This window comes from Amphiprion ocellaris, chromosome 21 (genome assembly GCF_022539595.1).
Source record: "Amphiprion ocellaris isolate individual 3 ecotype Okinawa chromosome 21, ASM2253959v1, whole genome shotgun sequence".
NCBI lineage: Eukaryota > Metazoa > Chordata > Actinopteri > Pomacentridae > Amphiprion > Amphiprion ocellaris.
The window spans coordinates 7,718,435-7,731,624 of record NC_072786.1 but is presented as its reverse complement, the minus strand read 5'-3'; the positions used below and the strand labels follow the sequence as shown (position 1 = coordinate 7,731,624).

At 36.3% G+C, this 13,190-nt stretch overlaps 1 long non-coding RNA gene across 1 annotated transcript in view; it reads right to left on the bottom strand.

Annotated features, from left to right (window-relative positions):
* LOC129347860 (uncharacterized) overlaps positions 1-6,120 on the bottom strand; it is a 7,064-nt gene extending 944 nt beyond the window's left edge. Inside the window, exon 1 of the long non-coding RNA XR_008600154.1 lies at positions 5,793-6,120. This is a non-coding gene — a long non-coding RNA (uncharacterized LOC129347860). The remainder of the gene's footprint in view (positions 1-5,792) is intronic.
* Between the last annotated feature and the right edge of the window lie 7,070 nt (positions 6,121-13,190).

Below are 13,190 nucleotides of genomic sequence, written 5' to 3'. Positions count from 1 at the left end.
TTCGACATAGTATATAGTAAGGCGTTTTTTTTTTGCGCCAAAATTCATGACGTTTTTTTTTCAAAGAAAACCTTTCTGGAGTGTTTTTCATGCCCTCCTTTACATTATTTCATCATATGGCACGTTTTTAAAACATGTTTGAAAAATGGCATTTTTTTTTGACATAGTATAGTAAGGCATTTTTTTTGCGCCAAAATTCATGATGGTTTTTTTTTCAAAGAAAACCTTTCTGGAGTGCGTTTCACGCCTTCCTTTACATTATTTCATCATATGGCACGTTTTTACAACATGTTATAAAAATGGCTTTTTTTTCTCGACATAGTATAGTAAGGCGTTTTTTTTTTTTGCGCCAAAATTCATGATGGTTTTTTTTTTTCAAAGAAAACCTTTCTGGAGTGTTTTTCACGCCCTCCTTTACATTATTTCATCATATGGTACGTTTTTACAACATGTTTGAAAAATGGCTTTTTTTTTCGACATAGTATATAGTAAGGCATTTTTTTTGCGCCAAAATTCATGATGTTTTTTTTTCAAAGAAAACCTTTCTAGAGTGTTTTTCACGCCCTCCTTTACATTATTTCATCATATGGCACGTTTTTACAACATGTTTGAAAAATGGCTTTTTTTGTCGACATAGTATAGTAAGGCGGTTTTTTTTTACGCCAAAATTCATGATGTTTTTTTTTCAAAGAAAACCTTTCTGGAGTGCTTTTCACGCCCTCCTTTACATTATTTCATCATATGGCACGTTTTTAAAACATGTTTGAAAAATGGCATTTTTTATTGACATAGTATAGTAAGGCATTTTTTTTGCGCCAAAATTCATGATGGTTTTTTTTTTCAAAGAAAACCTTTCTGGAGTGCTTTTCACGCCCTCCTTTACATTATTTCATCATATGGCACGTTTTTACAACATGTTTGAAAAATGGCATTTTTTTCAACATAGTATTGTAAGGCGTTTTTTTTGCGGCAAAATTCATGATGGTTTTTTTTTTTTTCAAAGAAAACCTTTCTGGAGTGTTTTTCACGCCCTCCTTTACATTATTTCATCATATGGCACGTTTTTACAACATGTTTGAAAAATGGCATTTTTTTTCGACATAGTATAGTAAGGCGTTTTTTTTGCGGCAAAATTCATGATGTTTTTTTTTTCAAAGAAAACCTTTCTGGAGTGTTTTTCACGCCCTCCTTTACATTATTTCATCATATGGCACGTTTTTACAACATGTTTGAAAAATGGCTTTTTTTTTTGACATAATATAGTAAGGCGTTTTTTTTTGCGCCAAAATTCATGATGGTTTTTTTCTCAAAGAAAACCTTTCTGGAGTGTTTTTCACACCCTCCTTTACATTATTTCATCATATGGTACGTTTTTACAACATGTTTGAAAAATGGCTTTTTTTTCGACATAGTATATAGTAAGGCGTTTTTTTTTTGCGCCAAAATTCATGATGTTTTTTTTTCAAAGAAAACCTTTCTGGAGTGTTTTTCATGCCCTCCTTTACATTATTTCATCATATGGCACGTTTTTACAACATGTTTGAAAAATGGCATTTTTTTTCGACATAGTATAGTAAGGCATTTTTTTTGCGCCAAAATTCATGATGGTTTTTTTTTTCAAAGAAAACCTTTCTGGAGTGCTTTTCACACCCTCCTTTACATTATTTCATCATATGGTACGTTTTTACAACATGTTTGAAAAATGGCTTTTTTTTCGACATAGTATATAGTAAGGCGTTTTTTTTTTGCGCCAAAATTCATGACTTTTTTTTTCAAAGAAAACCTTTCTGGAGTGTTTTTCATGCCCTCCTTTACATTATTTCATCATATGGCACGTTTTTAAATCATGTTTGAAAAATGGCATTTTTTTTTGACATAGTATAGTAAGGCATTTTTTTTGCGCCAAAATTCATGATGGTTTTTTTTTCAAAGAAAACCTTTCTGGAGTGCATTTCACGCCTTCCTTTACATTATTTCATCATATGGCACGTTTTTACAACATGTTTGAAAAATGGCTTTTTTTTCTCGACATAGTATAGTAAGGCGTTTTTTTTTTTTGCGCCAAAATTCATGATGTTTTTTTTTTTTCAAAGAAAACCTTTCTGGAGTGTTTTTCACGCCCTCCTTTACATTATTTCATCATATGGCACGTTTTTACAACATGTTTGAAAAATGGCTTTTTTTTCCGACATAATATAGTAAGGCGTTTTTTTTGCGGCAAAATTCATCATGGTTTTTTTCTCAAAGAAAACCTTTCTGGAGTGTTTTTCACACCCTCCTTTACATTATTTCATCATATGGTACGTTTTTACAACATGTTTGAAAAATGGCTTTTTTTTCGACATAGTATATAGTAAGGCGGTTTTTTTTGCGCCAAAATTCATGACGTTTTTTTTTCAAAGAAAACCTTTCTGAACTGTTTTTCACGGCCTCCTTTACATTATATCATCAAATGTCACGTTTTTACAACATGTTTGAAAAATGGCATTTTTTTTCGACATAGTATAGTAAGGCATTTTTTTGCGCCAAAATTCATGATGTTTTTTTTTTCCAAAGAAAACCTTTCTGGAGTGCTTTTCACGCCCTCCTTTACATTATTTCATCATATGGCACGTTTTTAAAACATGTTTGAAAAATGGCATTTTTTTTTGACATAGTATAGTAAGGCATTTTTTTTGCGCCAAAATTCATGATGTTTTTTTTTTCAAAGAAAACCTTTCTGTAGTGTTTTTCACGCCCTCCTTTACATTATTTCATCATATGGCACGTTTTTACAACATGTTTGAAAAATGGCTTTTTGTGTCGACATAGTATAGTAAGGCATTTTTTTTTTGCGCCAAAATTCATGATGTTTTTTTTTTCAAAGAAAACCGTTCTAGAGTGTTTTTCACACCCTCCTTTACATTATTTCATCATATGGCACGTTTTTAAAACATGTTTGAAAAATGGCATTTTTTATTGACATAGTATAGTAAGGCATTTTTTTTGCGCCAAAATTCATGATGGTTTTTTTCTTCAAAAAAACCTTTCTGGAGTGCTTTTCACGCCCTCCTTTACATTATTTCATCATATGGCATGTTTTTACAACATGTTTGAAAAATGGCATTTTTTTCGACATAGTATAGTAAGGCGTTTTTTTTTTTTGCGCCAAAATTCATGATGGTTTTTTTTCAAAGAAAACCTTTCTGGAGTGTTTTTCACGCCCTCCTTTACATTATATCACCAAATGTCACGTTTTTACAACATGTTTGAAAAATGGCATTTTTTTTCGACATAGTATAGTAAGGTGTGTTTTTTGCGCCAAAATTCATGATGGTTTCTTTTCTTTCAAAGAAAACCTTTCTGGAGTGTTTTTCACGCCCTCCTTTACATTATTTCATCATATGGCACGTTTTTACAACATGTTTGAAAAATGGCATTTTTTTTCGACATAGTATAGTAAGGCGTTTTTTTTGCGCCAAAATTCATGATGTTTTTTTTGTCAAAGAAAACCTTTCTGGAGTGTTTTTCACGCCCTCCTTTACATTATTTCATCATATGGCACGTTTTTACAACATGTTTGAAAAATGGCATTTTTTTTCGACATAGTATAGTAAGGCGTTTTTTTTGCGCCAAAATTCATGATGGTTTTTTTTTCAAAGAAAACCTTTCTGGAGTGCTTTCACGGCCTCCTTTACATTATTTCATCATATGGCACGTTTTTACAACATGTTTGAAAAATGGCATTTTTTTTCGACATAGTATAGTAAGGCGTTTTTTTTGCGCCAAAATTCATGATGGTTTTTTTTTTTCAAAGAAAACCTTTCTGGAGTGTTTTTCACGCCCTCCTTTACATTATTTCATCATATGGCACGTTTTTACAACATGTTTGAAAAATGGCATTTTTTTTCGACATAGTATAGTAAGGCGTTTTTTTTGCGCCAAAATTCATGATGGTTTTTTATTCAAAGAAAACCTTTCTGGAGTGTTTTTCACGCCCTCCTTTACATTATTTCATCATATGGCACGTTTTTACAACATGTTTGAAAAATGGCATTTTTTTCGACATAGTATAGTAAGGCATTTTTTTTGCGCCAAAATTCATGATGTTTTTTTTTTTCAAAGAAAACCTTTCCAGAGTGTTTTTCACACCCTCCTTTACATTATTTCATCATATGGCACGTTTTTACAACATGTTTGAAAAATGGCATTTTTTTTCGACATAGTATAGTAAGGCGTTTTTTTTGCGGCAAAATTCATGATGTTTTTTTTTTTTCAAAGAAAACCTTTCTTGAGTGTTTTTCACACCCTCCTTTACATTATTTCATCATATGGCACGTTTTTACAACATGTTTGAAAAATGGCATTTTTTTTCGACATAGTATAGTAAGGCGTTCTTTTTGCGCCAAAATTCATGATGGTTTTTTTTTTTTTTTTTTTTTTTTAAGAAAACCTTTCTGGAGTGTTTTTCACACCCTCCTTTACATTATATCATCATATGGCACGTTTTTACAACATGTTTGAAAAATGGCATTTTTTTTCGACATAGTATACTATGGCGTTTTTTGTGGCAAAATTCATGCTGAGTTTTTTTTCAAAGAAAACATTTCTGGAGTGTTTTTCACGGCCTCCTTGACATTATTTCATCATATGGCACGTTTTTACAATACGTTGAAAAATCGCTTTTTTTTTCGACATAGTATACTATGGCGTTTTTTTGCGCCAAAATTCATGATGATTATTTTTTCCAAAGAAATCCTTACCATAGTGTTTTTCACGGCCTCCTTTACATTATATCATCGTATGGTTTTTACAACATGTTGAAAAATCGTATTTTTTTTTTTGACCAGCGTTTGGACTGTTTTTGTGTTGCTCCTCACCTGCTTCAGACAGCCAGGACAAAACAATGTTTTGTGGACCAAAGGCTATACTATGATGTTTTCAGAGCAACATGCTATACTATGACGTTTATTGGACCAAAGGCTATACTATGACGTTTTTTTGGACGACATGCTATACAATGATGTTTTTAGAGCGACATGCTATACTATGACGTTTATTGGACCAAAGGCTATACTATGACGTTTTTTGGACGACATGCTATACTATGATGCTTTCAGAGCGACATGCTATACTATGACATTTTTAGAGCAACATGCTATACTATGACGCTTTTAGAGCGACATGCTATACTATGACGTCTTTAGAGCGACATGCTATACTATGACGTTTTTTGGATGACATACTATGCTATGACGTTTTTTGGACCAAAGGATATACTATGACATTTTTAGAGCGACATGCTATACTATGACATTTGTTGGGCGACACTCTATACTATAGGCTTTTTAAAATGACATATTACTATGACTTTTTTTGTTTTTTAGCAACATATTATAAGAATTGGAACAGTTTTAAAAATTACTGTACTTTTACTTGTGCAATGAAATATTACTCTATGGCATTTTTTAGATGACATATTATACTCTGTTTTCTTGAAAAACATACTATTTTGACAATATACTGCACTATGACATTTTTTGACCACAGGCAACATCCTATCATTTTGCACTTTTTGAACCACAAAATAATCAGTTGGGTTTTTCTTGCCAAGCTATACTATGAACTACAGGCCATACTATGTTATTCATGAAAAGTATACTATACTTTGACATTTTCTGAACTACATCCTACACTATGGCATTATACACAGAGTGCTTTGGTTACATGTTGATTTATAATCAAGATTTTTTTCTGTTTTGTTTTTTGACGGGATTACCACAGACCTGACTGTGAACACCGTTGACACACACCTGAGGGAGACGCTGCCTAAGATCTCAAGGCTGCTTGGTCGTGGTCTTTCTGGTCCTGCTCCAGAACGCCTTCATCAGCTACGTCTTCTTTTGAAGAGGCCCTCAGATGCTGCAATCTCTGACCTTAAGGAGGAACTGCTACTTTCACTCTGTAACGAGATGGTGGTTATTTTAAAGACCCAGCTCCTGGCGGCTTTGAGTGAAAGTTTAACACCCATCAAAATGGGTGTTAATACAGATTTAACTACAGACAGTTAAATCTGAGCTGTCGATCTGTATTTCAAACATCAAGTCTGACCCCGGCACCCTAAAGCACGCTGTGGGTGAAACGGAAACTTCACTCTCCACATCACCGATGACATCGTCACACTCCAAAGCAGAGTATCTGTCTGCTGAACTTTTAAAAGTGGACTATAAATGTGAAGAATCTGAGCAGCAGCAGACTGTGAGCAGCGGAACAGATGTGATCAGAAAGAAGTCATTTTCTTTATTCTTTTCTTTCTGGTTGACTTGATGCTGTTAGATGCAGATGTTGGAGCTGATTCTGATCTTTCAGGATAAAAAGCTGCTTTTCCTTCACAGACTTTTCAGGAAATTATTCTCTCAGGTTTTCTCTACTATTTATATTTTTATTCTCTGTGATTATTTCATTATTTCTTTACTGTAAAATAAAGTTTGAGGCATAAAGACTCATTTAGTTATTTTAATCCTGAAATCTTTGACATAGCAGAACTAAACTTCCATTTTCCTTCTTGTACTTCTGATACTAGAACTAAACTTATCTTCAACACGGATCATCTGCTTTTAAGGAATTAGCAGCAACATCACAACAACAAATGAGACAATTTTCAACAAATTAATGAAACTGATGTCATTTAAAACTATCAGAGTCTGTTTTAGTATCAAATTAAAGCTGATTACTGACAACTAGAATATTAACGTTACTGTTTTAATCACATTTAATTTTCCTGAACGTTACATTAATGTCAACCAGCCACAGTTTTATGAACTTAATGAACCACATTACAGGAACACAACACACTTCAGCTGTTTACATGAAACTCAACACATTAGCTTGATGCTACGTTAGCTTCAATCAGGCTACGACTGAGCAGCTAGCTCGGTTAGCATCGCTAAGATTAAAGCTAATATTTACTATGCTAACTTTCTTCTCTGGTCAACACACACAGAAATAAACTCCACCAACATCTGGAGTGCATGGCACACATTATATCTGACACTAAAGCTGCATATAAAGTGCATTAAAAGCGGCACCGATACGAAAATAAACATTTACTTACCGAACTATCAGAGTCCTTTCAGTGTCTGCTGGTAGAATCAGCCGAAGGTAGAAAACTGGTTAAAACAAGCCAACGGGCAGGAAAACTGTCTGTGGAAAATGTTGTGCTGCTGCACTGATAAATAAACCAACAATTACATCAGAATTAATCCAAACGAGGAGAGCAGAGTCTCTGCTGCTTCCTCCATATGACCTGTCAATCATTCCAGACCGGACTGACAATCAAGTAGTCCCGCCCCCTGGCTTCGCAAAACTTTAACGCTCTATAAAAAAATCAATATTGATTTATTTTAAGATCGGCCACCTGATCTCTCATTTTGACCATGAAAACTAACGAAAAAATGTATATACAGTCTATGCACCGTACTCTGTTTGGCTCTACACTTGCTGATGACCACTTCCGGTCTCAGAAAATTAAAAAACGGACCTTTTTTCGTTTCTGTCTCTTACTGATTTCACTTTCTTGTTATTCTAAATATAAAACGAAAATCGAAGCATTTTTTTTTAAATCGTATATCCCTTTTTGATCATGAAAAGGAAAAACGCCCTGTATTTCAATTTTAATTTTTGTATTTTAAAACGAAAATCAAATAACCACTTTTTTTTTGTTTTTCAATACCCGTTTCAAGAACGGAAAATCCAATTACCAGATCCGTACACGGTCCGTACAGCTACTGCATTTTGTGACAGAGCAAAAAATAAAGTAAAAAAAAACTGCTTCCTTGCAACTATCTATTATGTGTGAAAGTATGGTTATTCATAGGTTGTCAGAATATTCAATTCATAGTACGATGGGCAGCAATAGCTAAAACCTTTTCTTCACAAAAGCTCAAAACAAATAGATCAGGCATGTGCATGTGACACATTTTACATCAAGTTTGTAATTTAATGCACTGACACTGTCAACACCAAAATAAAACCAGTCGGGCCATAATTTACACATCTCACTTCCTGGAATTAATGCAAAGAAATACAGCAGGGTTTCACATGGCATATAGCAACGACATCTTTGTACCGAAATGTCAGCCTTGTCTTTGCTAGCGCTCAGTGTGATCTGATAATTGGCTGTGAACCAATCAACAATAAGACAAGTTAAAGCTGTGCTAATCAGTATTTTATATGTGCAAAGTGAATGGTTTTGCTTCAGTTGTGTTGTTTTATGGAGGCAAGTGCAGTCATGAAGCTGTATGCATGCATAGCACAAGTATAACCTGTGGCAAAAAAAAAAAACACCTTTAAAACCTTATTTTGAGACAAGATCACCAAACTTTTTATACATTTTTAAATCAGATTTGACTGGTGATTCTATACATGCAATTTTTATGTCCACTGAAATTCATTTAGATAGGGACCTGGTCTTGCTAGCCTGAATAACTAGCAGGGGACAATACCAAGATGGCTGCCAAGTAATATGTCAGTCTGTCATATTTAACAATATCAATGAGATATTCCAAAGGAAATGACAGCAAATATCTGAAATAATAGGCTCAAATCTACAATAAGCATCTGTGAGGTACATTTTACAATATAGTTTTGTTAGTGGAGTATTGGGGCTGCACAGTGGCGTAGTGGTTAGCACTTTCGCCTTGCAGCGAGAAGATCCCTGGTTCGGGTCCCGGCTTTCCCGGGATCTTTCTGCATGGAGTTTGCATGTTCTCCCTGTGCATGCGTGGGTTCTCTCCGGGTACTCCGGCTTCCTCCCACAGTCCAAAAATATGCTGAGGTTAATTGATCATTCTAAATTGCCCGTAGGTGTGAATGTGAGAGTGATTGTTTGTCTTTGTATGTGGCCCTGCAACAGACTGGCGACCTGTCTAGGGTGTCCCCTGCCTTCGCCCGAGTCAGCTGGGATAGACTCCAGCCCCCCCCCCCCCCCCCCCCCCCCCCCCCCGCGACCCTAGTGAGGATTAAGCGGTGTATAGATAATGGATGGATGGATGGATAGTGGAGTACTGTGCAATTAAAATTGGGGGAAAAGCTCAGTCTTGTGCGACCTACATCTTGACATTTTATATGCAGACCAAACATACAAACAGACAATACTGTTGTTGCACAGCAGGATAAGTCAATGTAGTGTTTTATTTTAAGAAAACATTTTCTTGTGACTCCCTATAGCTGTCTAACGGACAGAATGCTTTGGCCCACTGCTAGCGTTGCTAAGTTATCCCTCATTTCCATTTGTTTAAAGCCATTAAAGCCAGTATATTGTTCCCATGTCACAGGTTTTTTACACGTTGCATTTCATAATATACATGTGACTCATATTACAAAGTTAGAATTAATATTGAAATGTCTTTGTTGACTACCAACTGTGCGCTAGCCTAGCTAACATAAGTGTTAGTGTCTGACCCAGGAGCAAACAAACTTAATGTTGATTTTTGATGAATACATCTGTTAGTGAGGTCTTTCACAATGTTTAATCTACATTCAGCATCTCCCCGTTTGCGTTGTTGGCTTTTCAAAAGCAAAAGCTACGACATCCTCCTCTAAACTTTAAGGATATCTGCTGTCGTACTTGCACCATTTCTACATTTTCCCTTGTTCTGAAAGCTTGAAAGGCCTCCCACACCTAGTTGTGGCTGGTAATGCAACATCATTGTCAATGCTCGTTGTATAGATCTTAGTGAAAAAAGCTCTAAAACCTCGCTGTGCTGTACCTGTACAGCAGCAGAAAGCAAACAGACAAATGAGTGACTAGTTTGAGAAAATAATGGAGTACTTAGTAATTTAGTGGACTGACAGATACGTCTTTCAGGAGCTGGTGCTAGATGCTAGATGCGTGAATAATTTATCGATTCATACAGATTTAATGAAAAAACTATTTCATAAAAATTGTATTTTAATGTTTCTCTCATGTTTTTTTTTTAAATTTTACATAGAAAATATGAACAAAGTTTTTCGAAGCCAGCACAAATTGAGCAATCTGGCATTAAAAATGAATAAATTAATAAATAAATAAATAAAAATGCACTTTGGGGAAAACAGGAAATGTATCTTGGGAAAGGTTAAACTGGCTAGCTTGATGTTAACTGAACTTTTAATAAGCTGAAGATGCCCAATCACATAATTAATCACAAATCTTAATGCAGTGACATTTGCTTTGAATACACCGACAATGTAGACATATTAAGTGTATAGTATTTGGCATTTTGATAAACAATTACCAATTTGGAGCTCCTGTATATACAAATTATTTACTATAATTTTTTATACTTTGGACGTAAGGTTGCATAAAGTTAGTACAAGACATTGTTATCGAGCACGGCCCTTGTGGCCAGATATATCTGCAAATTGGAGCGGCAGTTATTTCCATATTGCGCTCAAAGCATTCTGTAATCACTCCAAATTTTCTCTTTGCCACTCTCCGCTTATTCCCTGCTCACACAGGAAAACCCTCCCTACTTTGGTTTGCTCCACAACAGGGCTTAAAATGTTAACAAATTGTTTAACAACGTGGTGAAAGTGCTGCTTGTAGGCGGCAGCGGTCTCCGAGCTGCTTTGCCCTGCAGGCAAAATCTCTCAGCTCACCTCCCACTGCACGCCGCTCACACACCCCCGATGTTTAACTGCCGTTTCACATACCATTCACATATGCGTAATTACAAAATAGGCTGATATTATGTCGCCAAGCATGGGCTCTGATAAAATGCCATCCAAAATTTCCTCTATCACTGACTATAATTAAGCACGGCATCTTTGACAAACACACAATAGAGTCTTTAGAGCAACAATGGGTGTGTGCACCAACATACCTGCGTGGGTTACAAATACAGTAGACACACACTGACTGATTCGTGCACACACTCGCATACATACACAAATACATGCACACAGACAATAGCCTGCAACTCCCCTCCAGCCTGGCAGGTAATTGCCGTCTATGGGGGGACAGGTGCTTCTACAATAGAGTGCCAGTGTCCAGGCAGGCTCTATTCACTGCCACTGTAATTACCTAATTGAAAAGCTCACAGGGGAAAGACAGAGTGTGTGAGAAGGAGAGTGTGTGTGGAGGCTTGAGAAAAGAAAAGATAAGCTTTTGGAGTACAATAAAGCTTCACACGCACACTTCGTATCACCCCACGTGCATGTATGTTTCTATACCATAGCTCCCGTGAAGTAAAAATCACATGACCACACTTGTATGAGCACATGCATGAGGTGTTGTCTGAATCGGATCCCTCTGAGGGTAAATATTGTCAAGTTGTGATTGAAGGATGGAGTGAGGGAGGGAGCAGTAATGGGAAATCTATTGTTGTAGGATGAGGATGCGGCGGGGAGGAGGGTCAGGGCGCGTTGAGATATAAAAGCGTCGGGGTCACTCTCATTTCTGATGTCAGCCTCTCTATCCCGGCGGCCCCTCTGCTTCAGCTTTAAGTTTTATATGGGATATATAGACGGGGGAGAGCAGATGGGGTCTGTTTGCGAGTGTGATGTATGTATGCATTTCGTATGTGGACGCATTGTGCATCGTGTGCATATAAATATGCATGCTGGTGCTCCCATTCTCTGCAGAAAATGCACTTGGAATATTTTTTATTAGCAATAAACCGCTAACACTGTGTGTTTGGTACAGTTTGTTACACTGAATCACACCAGTAGAAAGAGTCTAAAGCATTAAAATAAACCATCTTTGAGGATTAGTTAGCATTTTGGGAAATATGCTTATTTTTGTCTCTAACTGTGGTAAATAAGTAGCTGGAGCCAGTATCTTGTTAGCTTAGCTTAGCACAAGACTTTCAACAATCCCTGTATTAAGAACATTCTTGATGGCACAACTATGTCAAGCCTCCATATAGCAGTTAGAGGGCAAACATTTTTACATTTTTGTATCGACGTAAATGTCCAAAGATGTGCAATATTAATATCTGAAATATTAAATGGATTGTCCAGTTAGTTCAAGAGGTCTCATCTGGTCCAGAACATCTCATTTAGTGTAGTTTTAGACAAATAAAACAATGATCTTCTATATATTGTCATCTTAGAAATGTCATTAAAAGCAAAAAACATGCACTACAATGTGAATGTGTAGATCAGATTTTCATTGTAGACCTTGTAGCTGTTTAATTCTTTATGGTTGTTACTTATAGCTGAGACATAGCATGAAATGTACCCATCCAAGCAGCCACATGGTGCAAAAAAAATTGAATTCTTATGTCTCTTCACACGATTTTCAATTCTGTTACACACGTGGTGTTGTGCCTTGATCTCGGGGTAGACAAAGATCAAAACAACAACCGAAAGGATCTATTCTGTAACCAAAGTAACCAAAATGAAATGTAATTACTAACCTTCCAATCTGACAATAACAGCAGAAACCTGTTGTTAGATTTAGAAACTACTTAGCTATGTTAGCAAGCTGCTAGCGGCTTTTCATGCATCACGGGCCTACAGATCATGAGGACAACTCCTACAAACAAAGCAAAAACACAGATTTCCCCATATGTCAGAGGCTTCCTATACTCTGTGGAGAACCATGAAGCTGTGTGCTTCCGACCCTGCCTTTTATACTTAGCAAACACAGCCTCTCAAAACACTTGAAAACCCCCCTGAATGACCAATTTTGTTGCAAGTAGCATCTTGGCAGCCTTGCATACTTAAAAACACAGTGTTGCCATGTTGTTGTCCTTGGTTGTCCATGCTCAGCTCACGGTTCCGGCCTCGTTTCGGCTCGTATGTTGTCTAGTACAAAGCGAAGGAGCTCATCTCCCCAAGGCCAGCACAGACTCACAACACAAGCTTTGGAAATGTTCTGTTGCAATTTCTTGAACAGGAAAGAGAGGGAAGGGGAAAAAAAACACGCTGTTTGATGAGCACATTGGGTATTTTTGTATTCACAGTATGGTTTTGGAAGTTTGTGTGTCCTCTGATGGGTGCGGGGAAAAAAAAAGAAATCAGGCATGAGAAACTGGGTCAGACACTGAGCTGGATTTCAAATGTGGAGTCTTGTAGAAATAAAATGGAAAGACGTGAGCTGAGGAGTGCAAGAAGAAAGGGATAGAAAGGTGAAATGTAAGGATTGCAAAGAAAAAAGAAAACACGGAGTGGCGAGGACAAAAACAAGAAGGAAGGCCACGTCTGGCAGACAGCCTGATATTGGT